This window comes from Strix uralensis, chromosome 2, assembly GCF_047716275.1.
Source record: "Strix uralensis isolate ZFMK-TIS-50842 chromosome 2, bStrUra1, whole genome shotgun sequence".
In the NCBI taxonomy this organism is placed as follows: domain Eukaryota; kingdom Metazoa; phylum Chordata; class Aves; order Strigiformes; family Strigidae; genus Strix; species Strix uralensis.
In genome coordinates, this window is record NC_133973.1 from 71,859,927 (window position 1) to 71,875,992 (window position 16,066).

Sequence of the window (16,066 nt, forward strand, 5' to 3'; positions counted from 1 at the left end):
CAACATTTCAGCTGTGAGACCAGAGTAGATATCCTGTTATTACCAGAGCCATACTGCACTTAACCTAACTTCTACAAGAGATGAAGTCTGCAAAAGATACTGATGTATTAACATAGAAAATGCCAATGCAGCATAAAGTTCCCAACTGAATAAAAGAAATAGAAAACTAGAAGGTCGTGTGTTAAAAGCAGTAACTAGGGCAATGATTGTAAAGATCCAGCCTCAGAGAAGTTCAATACACACAAAAAACCCCACCAAGGTGCCCTGCGCATGGCAAAAGCAGGCATCACATCAAGCAGTGCCCAAGGTGATACACTCTCATTCCCCTTGCTTCTTAAAGCAAAGGCACATAATGGCTACTTACACCTAACTTTGCTGCAGAAAAGGGGAGAACTTTCCCGTGTGTCTAACCACACCCAAAAATACAGCCTATGACCTAAAGATAAGAGGTTACCAGGCTTCCCGCTCTATCATGCATCTAAAAACCTCCTGCAGATAGCGTCTTAAACTGATCAAATAAAAGCAAAGGCTTCTCCCTTGCCTGAGAATAGGAAACAGTGAAAGTGCTCTGAAGCCATCAAGCTGGCACTGAGAGCTGTTTGTGCACTGCGGGGTTGCTCTCAGAGCAGGGCTCAACTGCCACAGTTTCTAATCCAGATGAGGACTGCAACAATGCAGAGCAACGTGACACAGAAAACAATTACAGCAAGACTTTGTTCTTAGGAAACACAACAGCTAAAAAGCTATCCATACCTGTTCAGAAGCACAAGAGCTTCCATGTGCATACCACATTTGTTCCCTGTATCTGGAACAGTGATAAAATGTTCATTTTCTGTACCGTATTTTATGCATCTCTGGCTCATCCAGACCTCTCCTGCAAGGTGTATCATCCTCTTTCCCAATTAAGAAATGTTTGCAAACGCTGCTTTCCAAAGTCCTGCTGTTTCCTCTCACATGAAAAACAAGTGACACCAGATGCTACAAGCAGGAAGAAATGAAATTAAAAATAATGGACTAAATGTACTGTTCTAGAAATAGGTTGAAAAATCAAGCAAATCTTTCCACTAGGATGCTCCAGAAGCATTTAGAAGACAAAGATCTGGTTCCAACAAAGTGGAATTGCTTAAAAATCTCCACCAACATTCTCTGAAGAAGTCGGAGCCACAAATGTGTTATCTTTACGGAAGGCATCATCAAGAAGGTGACTTGTGTTCTGAAAAAAAGAATTTAAGTTCTTCTACAGGTTAAGAAACCCTTTCAGATACATTTCAAGAAACATAATGCAAAGATAACAAACAAGAAGTTAGGACGATATTGGAGTTTTCCAACAGATCACAGTTCCTAGCAAACAATTCCAAGTGAATAGACTTTTTAACCTCTTGAAGTAACAACAGTAGCTCTGAAAGCAAACATACAGTTTTTAGACAAATTTGACCCATAAAATAACTATTAAAAAGCACTTCTCATTTGTTTTTTAGAACAGACTGAAAATGCTTGTTTTGTACAATCAGTCTGTCAAGCCAAATTTGTTTTACACAAGCCTTTGCAAGGCTTCTAGAATAGCCTGCCTTATTTTGTACAAAGATTGGCATGTTGCCCAATAGCACACACCTGATAAAGCAATACATGTACAGTAAATACTCCTTGTATTTAGCATCCTGCAACACAATTAGTTTTAGGGTACCCAGAAAATAAACCCAGCTATGAAGATTGCTCTTAAAGCATGCAGCAGTAGCTTCCACAGTATCTTTTACCAGCTACAAAAGCAGTTCCTTCCAGACAGACATTCACACCATAATCTCTAAATTCACGCCATCTTTTAAAATGGAGTTACTACAACATGCTTCAAATAAACCCATAACATAACATCTGGATCATACCAAAGCAATGCAAGTTCTGCTTCGTGGCAACTCACCACCCTAAACTCCGTGATCCTAGTGCTTTCTGAACAATTTAACCTATGCAGTCCAAAAGCAAAACTGTTGTGGCTTCCAACACAAGACGGTCCCTTGTGCCACCCTGCTGACCCAACTGCTGCCCAAGGTATTCTGTCCAAATCTCTTTCAAACCAAGACAGCAGATGAGCAGCTGTGCTCTCGGCAAGCTGTTCGATCAAGAAGTTCTCCAACTGTCAAACAAGCTCACTGCCTCAAAATGCAGGCTGCGTCTCCTTGCATAAATTCCCTTGAAAAGACTATTTTTAAAAGGCAGGAAAAAAAGGAGGAGAGAGTTTCATGTTGCGAGGGGAATTTCATGTCCTTCATTAATTTGCAGGAAGGGCACCTGAGGCTTCCTCTTTAGGACTACAAAGCCTCCATATTCTACAGAAGCAAAAGAAACATACAAAGATTAAAAGGTTGCCTTAATATTAAAATCAGGATTGTTTCAAACAAACCTCAATGTACCTCACTTCAAGCATCACCACAGTTACCTGAGGGTAGACACTGCCATGAAAATATAATTATTTTGCTTGGGTAGTTTATCTAGTGAAATTACTAGTATTCAGTAGGCAGCGAGGACACTCCTTGATGAGACCTGCCTTAACTACTACCAAGAACAGACTCAAGCTTCAGAGCAATTACAGGCAGCAATTAGGCGGAATTCAATCCAGCTCCAGGACTTTCAGTAGCAAAGCAAAACCACCAAGACCCTATTTGAAGGGCTGAGCACTACAGAACAACATCACCCCAACAGTTAAGTCTCCTGGAGGAGACACCAGTAGATTGCTGACAGGCTTTACTGCAGACCAGCAATCTGCAGGACCAGAACCTGGTAGCCCTGTCAATACTAACACTTCCCATTATCAGATCTTTTATTTTCTCTTAAACTTTCCTAAATTTCAAACATTTGGACTAGTATTTTTCATGTAGTGCATGTGCCTCATGCTTCACTTTATCATTATCACTATTTTGTACAGCACTTCCCTATCCAGAAATGACACTGAGAAAACAATGTTTGCCAGAATTCAACTTTAGGAAATCCAAATCTTGAAACTATCATCTCCCTTTGCTTTGGAGCAGAATTTCTAAAGGCTCTCTACCCTATCAAAATTTCTTTCCAAAATGTACCAGAAATTGTCCCCTACGGGGAAGAAAAAAAAGTCCACCCAATTTTGACCAGCTTAAGATCCATTGGCTTCATTTTGTTCATTTCTTCTTTAAACTAGTCTATACACATGCTTAGGGCAGACAGAGCATGTCACAGATTCACATAGGAGTCCTCTTGCAAAGCACGGAGCAGAATACTTGCTGGAGGTCTCAACACAGTTCAGACACCAATGCCAAAAGAGGAAGCCTCCAAAGAGAAAGCAACTGCCCAATTCAAATGCTGTGAAACAAAAGCTAGATTCAGAACTCACAGTGGAACAATAACTTTACCAAGGCTAAATTTCACCTAATTTTAGGAAACTGGCTTTCAGCTGCCTAGGTCCATGCTGCCTCCTTTTGTATCCCCAGAGGGATACGTATCCCACCCACCGTAGGTCATCCTCTGAGAGACTTGTTGATTGTAAAAGGAAGCCTCCACAACTAACTTTAGCTGTGGTCTAGGAGACAGAGCTGAAAGCAAGTGAAGGGAAGGATAGTGTTCCAGAGAACTGCAGCAATTGGAAATCCCACTCTTTAGCCATGCTCTCAGCTACAAAGTTACACCCTCTCTTTCCCACCAGTTTTTGAGCCCATCACCCCCATCACTGTAACAAAATGCATTGGGTAAAGACTAAGGCAATCCATTTTTTTGCTGGGGTAGTTCTCCACTTCAGAAGCCTGACCAGCACCAGAGCTGGTCTACACTAAGTAGCAGGAACAGGTAAAAAACCACCTTTCTCTTTGAGCAGAGATGACACTGACTTACTTGTGTCAGAGACCTCAGAAATCCAGGCTAGATGGCTGATGCTAGGTTAGGAATGACAGGAGAGGAAACAGCAAGGCAAATCACTTGTGAGAATGTGCCAAAAGGAGGATCAGGACTGAAAACCCAAGAAAACAAAGCCAACAAGAAAAAGGGAGAACAGGAAAGGAGAAACAGAAGCAGTTGTCAGGAGCTTGATGTAGAAGCCAAGTCATGTCATCCCTCTGCTATCAACAAATACTTAGAAAATGCAGCAGTTGAGAACGTGCCCATCTCTTCCCAGATTGGCACAAAGAAGAAGCATGAGCTTACCACCACTAGCAGATACACTGACAGTTCAGGTGCAGAGGCTGAGCAGGAGACACAGCAGTTCTGCTCCCACACGGCAGCATGCTGCCACAGGGAGCTTCCCCTCCCCCCTTCTTTCTTCAAATCTAGGACCACCTAAAGATGATCCGCATATTCACTGTAAAATAATCAACTACTACCACTTTCCTCAAGATATCTGTCCCATTCAGTATGTAGGGCAAGGCCGGTCAAAGAATCAATCAGGAAGCCTTAAAAAAGGATTTGCCTGTAAGGGCATTTTCCCAAGCCCCAAATCTCTCCCATATCGGACATCCTCCTACCCACCACATTCTACACATTACTCAGGCAAATCATTTCACTTACCTGGATTAAAAGCAACTTCAGAAAATGGGTCCTGGTTTGCATTTTAGCTCCAAAAGGTATTGAGTTTGCAAAACAAGGAGGCTGGTGCAGCCGTGGGCAGTGCTAAACTAGTACTGCCACTGAGCCAGAAGCTCACAAAACCTACTCCTTTAGATGTCCGTGTCATTTACTGCAGAAATCAGAAGGCACAGTTAAGATGCCAGCAAACTGTGTGCCTCATGGTGAAGCCAGCTGACAGCTACAGCAGAGAAATTAATTCCCCCTATCTGCCACAATATTACTACATCACTACAAAACAAGTAACCTAATTTCATTCAAGTTGATCCACTCCTTTGTCTCCTCAGCTGCTCAGAAATGAAGGCTTTGAGTTAAACAAGCATTTAAATGAGTTTGAGGCACCACTGCAACTATCCCCCCACTTTGTGTCAGCCCCAGCTCCCACTTGACCCCCCCAGTGAGTCAACTCAGTGGAAAAGAGAGCACATTAGTAGGGTACTTCCATGAGCCCATCTCCCTGCACCACCTCACCTCAGAGTGACAAACACCTGAGCTAGAAGAGGGAAGGGCAAGGAATATGCAAGCAACAGCATGAGCTGCACTGCCGCAATGGGTTTGAGCTACCCTAGGACCACAGCCTGGCTTCAGTCCGCTCTGCAGCATGTTTAGCACTCGCAGCTGCAACTGAGGTCCACGGGAGCTGTGTCAAACTACACTTTAGCCTGGCACTCAAGCACTGTGAAATAGGGATAATACCACTTCTTCATAAACAGTCTTAAAACCAAATTAAAAAAAAATTTGTAAATATCTGACCCTGTTGTGGAAAGCACCACAGAACATCCATGCAGAAGCTACTAACTCTGCCTCCAAACTAAGACTTAAATCAAATCCAAGAAAAGTCTGAGACCATCCAATGAACAAAGGAAGAGCCTTCCAGCTGAAAACAGGCAAGGTTCCTAAAGAAAACCAAACAATTACCTATTACCACAATTCACATACAGAGGGAGCCCAATAAAGCTTTTTGGTCTCATCATAACAATTTTTCTTTGGTCAAAGACTTAGCAGCACCCACAAAAAATGGAATTGAGAAAAGTATGGTGCGCAAAAGATAGTCTGCAGTTTTTCTGGTTCTAAAATGCTTTTATAATACAGACAATGAGAAGTACCCTACTTACCTACTTGATCAGCTAAACCAATACAAAACCTGATTTATTTACATCTGTGCAAAACAAGCCCAAATTACATGCTCTAGGAAAAACAAAACACAGCATTTTAAGTTACAATATTCTGTCATTTCTAGCTCAAAGAGTACCTCCCTGAGATTTGAGATTTTTGGACTGCTCTAAAGGCACATCTCTATTTTCTTCTTCATTTGCTGACAACAGCTATAAATAAAATTAAAATCATTCACTTAATCCTGAATTATACACTGACATTTGAAAATGAGATACTTCTAGCAAGCAATATTAACAAAAAAATTAAGAGATAAGCCATCATAATAAGCAAGAACAGGCAGGAAAGAAATCAAACTGACAGGCATCTTCGAAGCTGCAAAGCCCTCCAAGCCAACTAATTAACTTAGGCCATAAATAATACCTAGATGCGGTCAATTTAACTATCAGCATTTTACAATATCAAAGTCAGCTAATTACAACAACTGTATCTTAACAATGAAGAATTGCTCTTTCAGTTTAACAGCCAAATACAGAAAATACTTTAGCTGTATTTATACATGAAAGTTATCTTTTGCAAAACGTTCATGTGACACAAGGGTGAAGAACTAGCCTAAGGCAAAGGATGTGAAAACGCATTTTCTTGTAATTTTCTTTATACCGCTCATAAACCTGCGGGGTGGGTGGATTTAAATGGCCTATTTGAATAATGATTAGATTACTATAGATTATCCTGTCCCATATTTGTAGTTCGAGCACTTTTCTAAACATTGGGTATCAATCTTTAGGAAGAAAAAGTGGGAGATTACCCTATCTCCACACACTTAAATGCTTTAACATACACAAGAACAAACAATTTGATTGAGTGACAGAAAATGATGAGCTATGTCATGATTTCTGCACTGAGGCTGCTTTTAGACAAAACATGGTAAGCAAAGTGTACATTTTGAAGGCACTCTAGGTAGCTAAGAAACATACAGAACACGCAAGAATGAAAACATTTCAACACACTTTGCATGGAAAACCAGTTAGTGTAACAAACAGGAAGTATTTGTGCCTACTGATTTAAACCAAACTGCTTCTAGGCACTTTCTGCTAACAAATATTAAAATTAAGAACTGACTTTTTCTTAAACCTAATTTTTATTCATTAATTAAGTGAACAAGTGGGAGGGGTATAGGGTGTGCTAAATTCCACCCCCTCTCCCAGTCTCTTTGCTTTGTAATAACTGAACGAACTCGAAACGTTTCAAGAATAGACTGATCCAGCTGAAAAGTAATAAAGGTCTATTTATTTTAGATTGGGCTGTTGCTGCCAAAAGAGGAGGTCCCAGTCCCCTCCCTTCTCCACTGTGTCCTTTGTGCCACAGTCACTCAACTGATCCACTCTGATACAGTTCAGGGGGTCAGTTACACTGGAATAAAAAAAAAATCTAACCCACCAGAGACCAGTAGGGAAGCAATGAACAGCTAACCAGGAGTCTGGCAGTTCATCTAAAATCAAAGCAAAGGGTGTTTCTGCTCATATTTCATTAAAAATAAACATGAAACACAGTGTAAACTCATCTAGGTGAAGCTAAAATAATACTTAGGCAGTACATGTTTACTGCCAGAGTTGTAAGGAACATCAAATGCTGAATTGGTGGATGCCTGGCTAGGGGTGCTTCCACAGCAGCTCACACTAAGCTAAACCAGGGTGCTACCACAGCTTAACACTCTCTTCAGCTTCTCCACCAACCATACCAACCCCCCTCCCTCTTACACAGACACACGCTTGAGCAATTGCCCATCAACAGTGTTCTCAAAAGTAACTTGTTTGAAAATTGGAGCAGGATTTCAAACTCCATCCAGGTATCTGCAGTTCTGCTCCTAACAGGTGTCCCTAACTCCTCCCTTGTACCAACCCTTGGCGTTCAGACCCTGCACTAAGGCAACCTGGCTCACCATCACATCAGCAGTGGGCCTGGGGGAAACACAATTTTCTATCGTTGATGGTGGAGTGTTTCGGTTGGTTTTTTTGCATTGGTGTTTTGTTTTTTTTTTTTTGAGATGGTAGGGAGGGAAGAGGTTGGATTTCTGTGGATTTACTCAGCCAGCTGGCACACATAAGAACCAGCACAAGATGAAATGGCCATGGCAGGGAGGGCTGGGGAGAGTAAAGGTGGGAGCAGACCTCCTCTTTTGGCAGCAGTGACCAGTTAAGTCGGCTCCCTCTGTTACACCTAAATTCACCACCAGTTGATGTTACACTGAACCACCAATAAACACAAAAATACTTGATGGTGGGATATTTCAATTCAACTTCATTTTCCTGGCTCCAGACGAAGGTGCCTAGGGCACAGCTATGCGCGAAGCTCCTCAGCACTCCGGGAAGCTCTGCTCCACCGTGCTCAGTCACTGCCAGGCGGTGGGAGAGGGGAAAGCATTTTAACCAGCACTCAAACTCTGCCCTAGGACATCCAGAGTCCCTGTTCCTAAAATTTTTCAGAGGGGAACTTGACACAGGAAAAAAAAAAAAAAAAAAGGGAAAAAAAGAGAAGAGGGAGTGTTAGTGCTTTCAGAACACTATTTAGAAAAAAAATCTCAGCACATTTAAGTCACCCTGAAAATTGAGGACTGTTTAATTTGTTCCAATTCTGCAAATGCAATTAAAAGAAAAATGCCCCTCACACTCCCCCCCCCCCTTTCATCTGCTGAGTGATCTGCCTGAAGGAATCAAACCAGTTAAGGCCCCTTTTTAGAGAGATGGGGAAAAAACAGGGAAAAAAAGGGAGGGATAATTTAATTAAGGCTAGCGCAATGGTTTGGTTTTTCAGCAGTACCAGCCTAAGAGGACAAGAGCTACTGCTTTTGCTGGCACTTCCAGCTAATAATTCCCTAAAATCATCACGCAAAACAGCCTGGGGGTTCTTGTGAAGCAAGAGTGGACATCACAGGGAGAAGGCTTGATCAGGCAGGAATTTCACAAGATGTTTAACAAGTATATATCTGGAAAAAACTATTAAGCATGTCATCACCACATTCTCACTAACCACCATTAGTCCTCTCTGATAATCACTCTAATGCCCTCCTCAAGGAAAACAAGTCAGGCATAGAGGATAGAAAATAAGACAGTGGGGGGCAGAGGAATAAAAATTTTTAAAAACATGTATTAAAAAAAAAAAAAAAAATCACTCAACACTACCAGGAGAGTATCTGTGAAGGGTCCTTCACAAACAGGAAGTACACCAGCTAGTAATGGCACATATTTGTTGTTGGGTTCCCCCCCCCCCCCTCTATTTTTTCCTTTATTACTTCACCACCTAAGACAGTTGCACTACTACACTCTACCTTTCATAAGGCTGGTGAGGCAAGTAGCATTGAGGATTTGCACTGGAGCAGGGGCTTGGCTCAGTTTTTAATGTTTCGTTTCTAAATTGGACTCAAAAGCAACTGCTACTTAATGGTTTCTAAACACTTCATTCAAAGAAGTGTAGCCAACTGGATGATGAAATAGAGCAGCACTCTATGCTGCGCAAAATACACAACAGTCAAAAAAACGGAAGTCTGAAAACAGCTTAAAAAAAAATAAACAGCTGAAATTTATTGGGGGAGAAGGATCAATCAGGATTTCATCTCCTAAATACAAGCCTCCAGACATAGCCCTTCAGAAAGCACCAGGTAGACCGGGAACACCTCACCCCCTCCCCGCTGGCCCCAAAGGGGAAGAGGGCAGTTGCTCTGCTGCACACAGGCTCTACCCACTCCCCCCAGCAAGGGCTGCCAGCGGGGCAGAGCCACCTCAGGACACCAGGCAGGCAGACCCACCCTGCACCAGAAGGAGCACCCCTTTTCTTCCCAAGCCACCACCAGTGCTCAGGCTAGTGTATTTGCGCTTGGCCCACAAGATGGCACTGGCAGAAAGACTTTGCTCCCTCTTTTTTCCTGTCTCCCTGCCTCCCTCTGACACCAAGCTCACCACTGGCCCCAGACTGATCCAGAGAAGGACTGTCACCTACTGAAACATCACATCATTTTTCCACACAGCTGAGTTTCCCTCCTCACCTGCCCTCAAGTTACCCAACCAGCTAGGATCCTGCTGGCTTCATCAGACAGGTAGGCAATGGACTGAGGCACCACAGTTATTTTCAGTAACAAGGGTCTGATGTTTGCAGCACTACTATTTTCTCTGTTACCTAGAATTTTTCAGTATTTCCTGAAAAACGTAGAGACCTGGAAAAATCTAGCAGCATCAAAAAAACATGGTGTTTCCCACACTGGCAGACTCCAGCTCTCAGGAATACTGACAAGACCAGCCCAGCATCTGATGAAATATCTGAACACAGTTAACTACAGCAAAATAGAGGGTTCAAGCTGAAACATGCAAGAGCTAGAGCTATCTGGATATTCAGCTGAACACGGTAAGATAAGATTAATTCCTTTTTAAAAATCACCATATTCTAATATGCCTTTTCCTTTCAATTAGAGGAAGCAAGCAAGGCACTTTACTCCTTTCATCAACACAATCCAGCAAAATCAAGTCTCTAAAACCTCCTCTCCACAGCAGAGCGCGTATCACCTTTCCCACGCATGCCAAGACATTTACGTGCAAGCAGAAGTCAGAAACAGTTGCAAAGCTGGAAGCATTTAAGAAATCCGAGCAAGCCATAGAAGACCTAGATTTGACATTGCATCATTCTCACATAACTGAGTGATTTATGTTGACTCTTAAGTCCCAAGTAAAATAAAACCAAGATTCTGCCAAGATCACAGTAAACATGAGCAGCAGCCTGTTTTGAAGAGCTACTCTCTTCTGTGTAGTCCACATCTCAGCAACCATTCTGCTGGAGTTCTCCACTTGCCAAAGAGATGCAACACAGTTGTCACAAAAGGAGAAAGTTTCCCAAGTTCCTGTGGAGACCAAGCACTGCCATCTCACATAGTGCATGATGCACTTCAGCCATGAGGACCTTATTAGTCCAAAAACACATGTTAAAAACATACAAAGCCACATGATTAGATCTGCAGGTACTCAAGTTTTCTTCACACAGAATACCACCACCTATAACACACTCTGTATGGAGGTACATCATCCGTTCTCCCTCTGTCACACGCACAGGCTTGGGAAATCCAGCTGACACCTATCAACAAGGTAGTGGTGTTCAGTACATACAAATGTAGTTGTAGAGTGCAAGCTTTATCTTACTTTCTCTTTTCAGTACATTTACTACTACATTTACATTTATTAGTTAAAAGTTTCTTACAAGTCTTCAAAATTATTCAAGACAAGCGTTTGTGGGGAGGGCAGCCAAGACTTCTGAAGTCCAACTTCAGAAGTCATTCGTAAAAACCACAACAGCAACTAACAAGACCACAGTCATCCTCTGTGAAGGAAAAAGGCAGGCAGGCCCCAACATGTACGCAGACCTGCCTTCCGAAACACACTTCACTGCTCAGCACTCGCCCCACAGCAGGTGCGACACTGCCCCAACACCGTCTCCGTTCCCCTCTCTCACCACCTAACCTACCATACTTGCTGCCACTCTCCTGCAAGGAAGTACAGAGCAGTTCACCTGCTCTCCTCCCAAGAGCTGTCTTCACACCCGACATCCCCACCACCCCTGCACAGCTCGCTCCTCACTCAGGACTAATCAGAAGTCCCTCCTCTCACAGCTCTCACCCTTCAGAAAGCCAGCAGATGAGTCCTTACTCACTGCACTTCACACCAAAGAGCTGGAGGGCAGGAGAGGGCTAAAGAAATGAGAGAGCAAGAACTCCTCTGACAAGTCAGGAGAACAGCAAGTCAGCAAGCAGCCTCTTCTCCCTTTTTTCCCCCTCAGAGACTCAGAAGCTCTGCCCAAAACCCTCCTCCCCTTCAGCCACCTCTACCCACCATTTTCTCTCAGTTTTCCCAGTTTCCATGCTTTCCCTCACATGATTAACTCCTATCGAAGCAGCACTGAAACCCTTTTGTTAAAAGTTTGCTGTATTTCAGCATAAGACTACAATGCTGAAATCTTCTGTGCATTCTAGATTAATAGTGCAATACATTTTAATTGCTAGATGAAGGTTTATTTTATTCTTAAGATCCAAATGAATGCCACAAATGAAGCAGTTACACAGAAGCCTCTCCCAAACCACAGAGCAACTCGTTCGCAAAACTACTCTGAACAGATCTATCTATACTACACAACATTTACAGCAAAGTGCAGCGCGTCACGGCAACTCACCTCGAACGTACTGACCTCCAAGACACAACTGAAGCATTTTGGATGTATTTTGACATGCCAGACTCGTCCTCATGTATAGTCCATGCAGTGAAGACAAACAGATCTGCACCTGTGGTAGATTCGCCATGCCAGACAGACTCTGTACATGCACACTCACTTATATTGTTGTCTTCAAAGTATCACACCAGCGTGCAACACAAAAGAATTGGCAGGAATTAAAGTATTTACGGTCCAATTCAAAATTTCTGAATTATTTTTTACTTGGGAAATATTGAACATAGCCCTTAAGTAGCCAAAAAAATACCAGCACATTCCCCAACCATGTTTGTTACAGTATTCCTTACAAAGCCACACACTTGTAATCCACTATTGTTATTTGCTAGCTTTTTCTTTTTTTAAGTCTTTTAAAAATTACTCAGCATCAGGTGCTTCTGAACATGTCCTCCATTGAGAAGATGCATTCTTCCTATTTAATGAAAGCCACTGGAGTCACTTCAGTCAGAAGCGATAGCACAATACCACACTACTGGTGATGCAACAAGCTTGGCAGAACCACAAGAAATAAATTCTCATGGGAAGAGAAGGAAGGTTTAAGTGAGCAGTGAACAGTGTAAGGATCTGAAATGCTACCATGCACATCCATGTTTTAGACTGTTTTACTGAGTAAAACTATAACAGCTGATACTACCATCCCTCCTGTCCTAATACCTTATGTTCCTGCCTCTCTGTATCACCTTCTCACCTACCATGACACTAATGGTATACAAGATGAGGAACTGGTTTGACCTTAAGGAAAAAAAAAAAAAAAAGACTTTTTCCACCATTCTATTTGTAAGACATCTTTAAAGTAGTATTCAAAGGCTTCTCAATGGGAAAACAAAGAATTGGTAAACACACGAAACATAGTCACAGTCCTAGACTACTAACTACTACTTTCTGCATCCTAAGAATCCCTCACGTCCTAAAAAGAAGCCATTCTATAAAAATAACTTAAATAGTCAAGTAACAGCATCTTCCTGTTTTAGAAAGGTTCCAAGATGTGCTACCATGGTCTTCCAATCATGCAAGTCAGGCTGTACTTCTCTATTATATATGATGGGCAAAACAGAACAAAAAGAAAAGAGCTGGAAACTAACTGCATGAAACACCAATTTTCAGAATTGGCATATTAACACACAAGAAAAAGGATAGAAATCCAGAGGCTGGGGGGCAGTCATGTCTTAGAAGGAGTTGCAGTGACATGCTGCATTTTGCTGTAAATATGATCTAGTATAGATCTGTTCAGAGCAGTTGTGTGAACAAGTAGAAATATGGGGGGGAAGGAATACAGCAGACATATCTTTAATAAAAGATATAACTTCCTTGTACAGTTTTTCCCTTTTGCAAAATTTACCACTAAGATGTCATCCTCTAAATAAAACCTTCAAACGTGTGGTCTGTAACCAAAGAACGGTAACTTTAAAACATAAAAATTCTAGAAAACATTTACAACAAAGAATTATGAAGACATTCAGCCACAGCATTCGGCAGCACACCTTCTGGGTTAGAAAGACATTCTGTTGGAATAAAAACAAGAGCAAATCTAATGAAAATATTGTTCTTGACAAGACAAAGACGATAGTCTGACCAAGGGCTGAAAGGAGTACGTGGGTGATTGAATTTCTGCATCATCGTCATAAGATTGGCCTAAAGCTCTTCAGCACTAGAATCCTAGTCATTCCTAATTCGCTAACAGATGTCATCTAAGCCCATCCACGCTAGCAGCTTACCTTTACACTTCCGTTATACAAATAGGTCTTTGAAAGCCAACTTGCAGAATACCTTTCCAAGGCCCCAATGGTAGTAGGATTGTAGCCTTAATGATATAAAGTATGCAAGGCTCAGAGAAAAGGAGCATCACCTAATAGATGAACTGCTGTGGGCGGGTGGGTGTGAGGTGTGAGTGGGTGTGAGGGAAGAAGACAGACATGCAAGCTTGCTCTCAAAAGATTAGCTGGTCTAACAGAATGACATTGGTACCCACTGCAAACTTTTCCTCGAGGCTAGAGCTGTATTGTAGATATTTATAGACATTTGTATATCTTGATTAAATCTTGAGAGCTATGAATTATATTTCCCAAATTTGCATGCAGTGTTCTGAACCTTAAGGGCAAATCCTTCTTATACAACAGAGTTAATAATAAACAAACACAGGATCTTCTTAGACTGCGTAAGACTGTCAGGTTTGCTTTATTTCTTCTTTGGTTAGTTCACTGTAGAAATAAAATCCTGGTTTTGGCATTGCTGCCTCTGTAATAAAAATGACCATCCTGAATCCCAGAGACAAGCAGGTCTCTTGGCAGGTACAAAAAAGGTTCTCAGATCTGTGGCTTGTCTGTCTTTTTCCATTAGCCAGTTGCCATCTTTCCCATCAGTATAAAAGTTAGAAATACAAAACATTTTTGAGCTCAAGAAACCTGTTAACATTAGATACTTGCAGATAAGCTGGTATTGTTTTATATGATGAAAGCCAGCAGAAAAATGCTGCAAGACACCACTCAAGGAATATGATCACATAGAGGTTGGTATTGTTCACAGGATATATCAAGCATTTCTGCACTTCAAACAGACACTAACATGGTTTTCTATTAACCTATTTTTGCTTATTATTCTACATTTAACTGATCCCCAAACAAACTTCTCTGCTGTTGAACTATACAGCAATTTCTCCAGACCTCTTTCTGGCCCTGCAAGCTGTCAAGCAGCTCTGGTCAAAGAATGAAGAAAGACTGAGTTATATTGAGGAAGCTGAAGCTCCTTCACAAGAGAACAAAACCTGAGTAACATGACCCAGGTACAAGATAATCACTAAAGCAAAACTTATTAGGGCTCAGATAGGAACAAATGCTCTGTGACCATCACTTTGGTTTTGTCTCTTTGCCAGATTTCCATGGAAGATACTGTATACCCGCAGTGAGTTAGTTCCACCTCAACTATACATATTCTTCTAGAACAGAGTCCATCCTGTACAACGGTCTAGGATTCTGTTTTGAAAAGTCGGTCACTCTTCTCACACCCAAAGATAAAACTGTGGGGGAAAACAGCCTTTAAAGCCAAAACGGCAAGAGAAGTATATAGCAAATATCCTCTGCCTAAGGAAAAAGCGCACAGTAAGTTGTGGACTGACAATGTAGACAGCTATTCTACAGTCCTTTCTAGATACATAGACATTCATCACAGGCAGTGAAGCTTCAAAGTAGAATAAACTACTTGACACTACAATCATTCTAAGCAAACACTAACAGTTTCCAGAAAGGAAAAACAATATGGAGTTGCAAATTCAGTCCCTGGTTGACATCTTAGGAACATTTTTTCATTACGACGTCTCAGCTCTCTGTATCTGCATACAAACAACCTGTATTTAAAAAAACAATTAAATAAACAATACTGGCAGAACATTCTTCTGGTTATTTCTTGAGGTTTTCTCCGCTTTACCAACCCAGATTTGATCTTACAAAGGAATACTGCAAACTCCAGATTAAGTACTCTTTTTGCTCTGCAACACTTAAACATCAAAAAATACTGGGGAGAGGTGGAAGGGAGCCACTAGTTTCCTTTGAGGAATGGCAATCCTTCTCATTAGAATTTGAAATATCCTTTCTGAATATCCTATTATCTTTCTAACACCCCAAACTTACTGGGAAACAAGAGGAAGAACAACAACTTTCAGACACCAGAACGTTTCCAAACCAACAGTTTTTCACCTCTGCCCCTTATTTTTAGGGTAGGATGACAACAGTCATCATGTTGTCTAATAAAAGGATGCCACAGAGGAGAGCATCCCAGAGAAGCCACCTACTGCTGTGCAACTTTCCATTAACCACAGCAGTTTATCAAAATCTCAAACATGCCATAACAAAGTCTCCAAAGCTGGAACCATATAGAGCTCCAGAGCAAGGCAAGGACCTCTAACACAGTTTCATAAAAATACAACTCTACTAGTTCCAAGATGAGTTCACATCTGGGAGCAAAAAGTGCTTGTGCAATGCTGAACCTAGGCTAACCAAACCAGTACTGTGTTTTTACCACACTCACAAAATTACACACAATCACCTGATCCAACTACATATAACTCAGATTCAGTGTCAGGCTCAAGCACGCCCCTTGTAGAGCCATGCAAAACTCCACA

The 16,066-nt window shown here is 41.7% G+C and overlaps 1 protein-coding gene across 4 annotated transcripts in view; it reads right to left on the reverse strand.

Annotated features, from left to right (window-relative positions):
- ARHGEF7 (Rho guanine nucleotide exchange factor 7) overlaps window positions 1-16,066 on the reverse strand; it is a 128,365-nt gene that overhangs the window by 92,916 nt on the left and 19,383 nt on the right. The window lies entirely within an intron of this gene.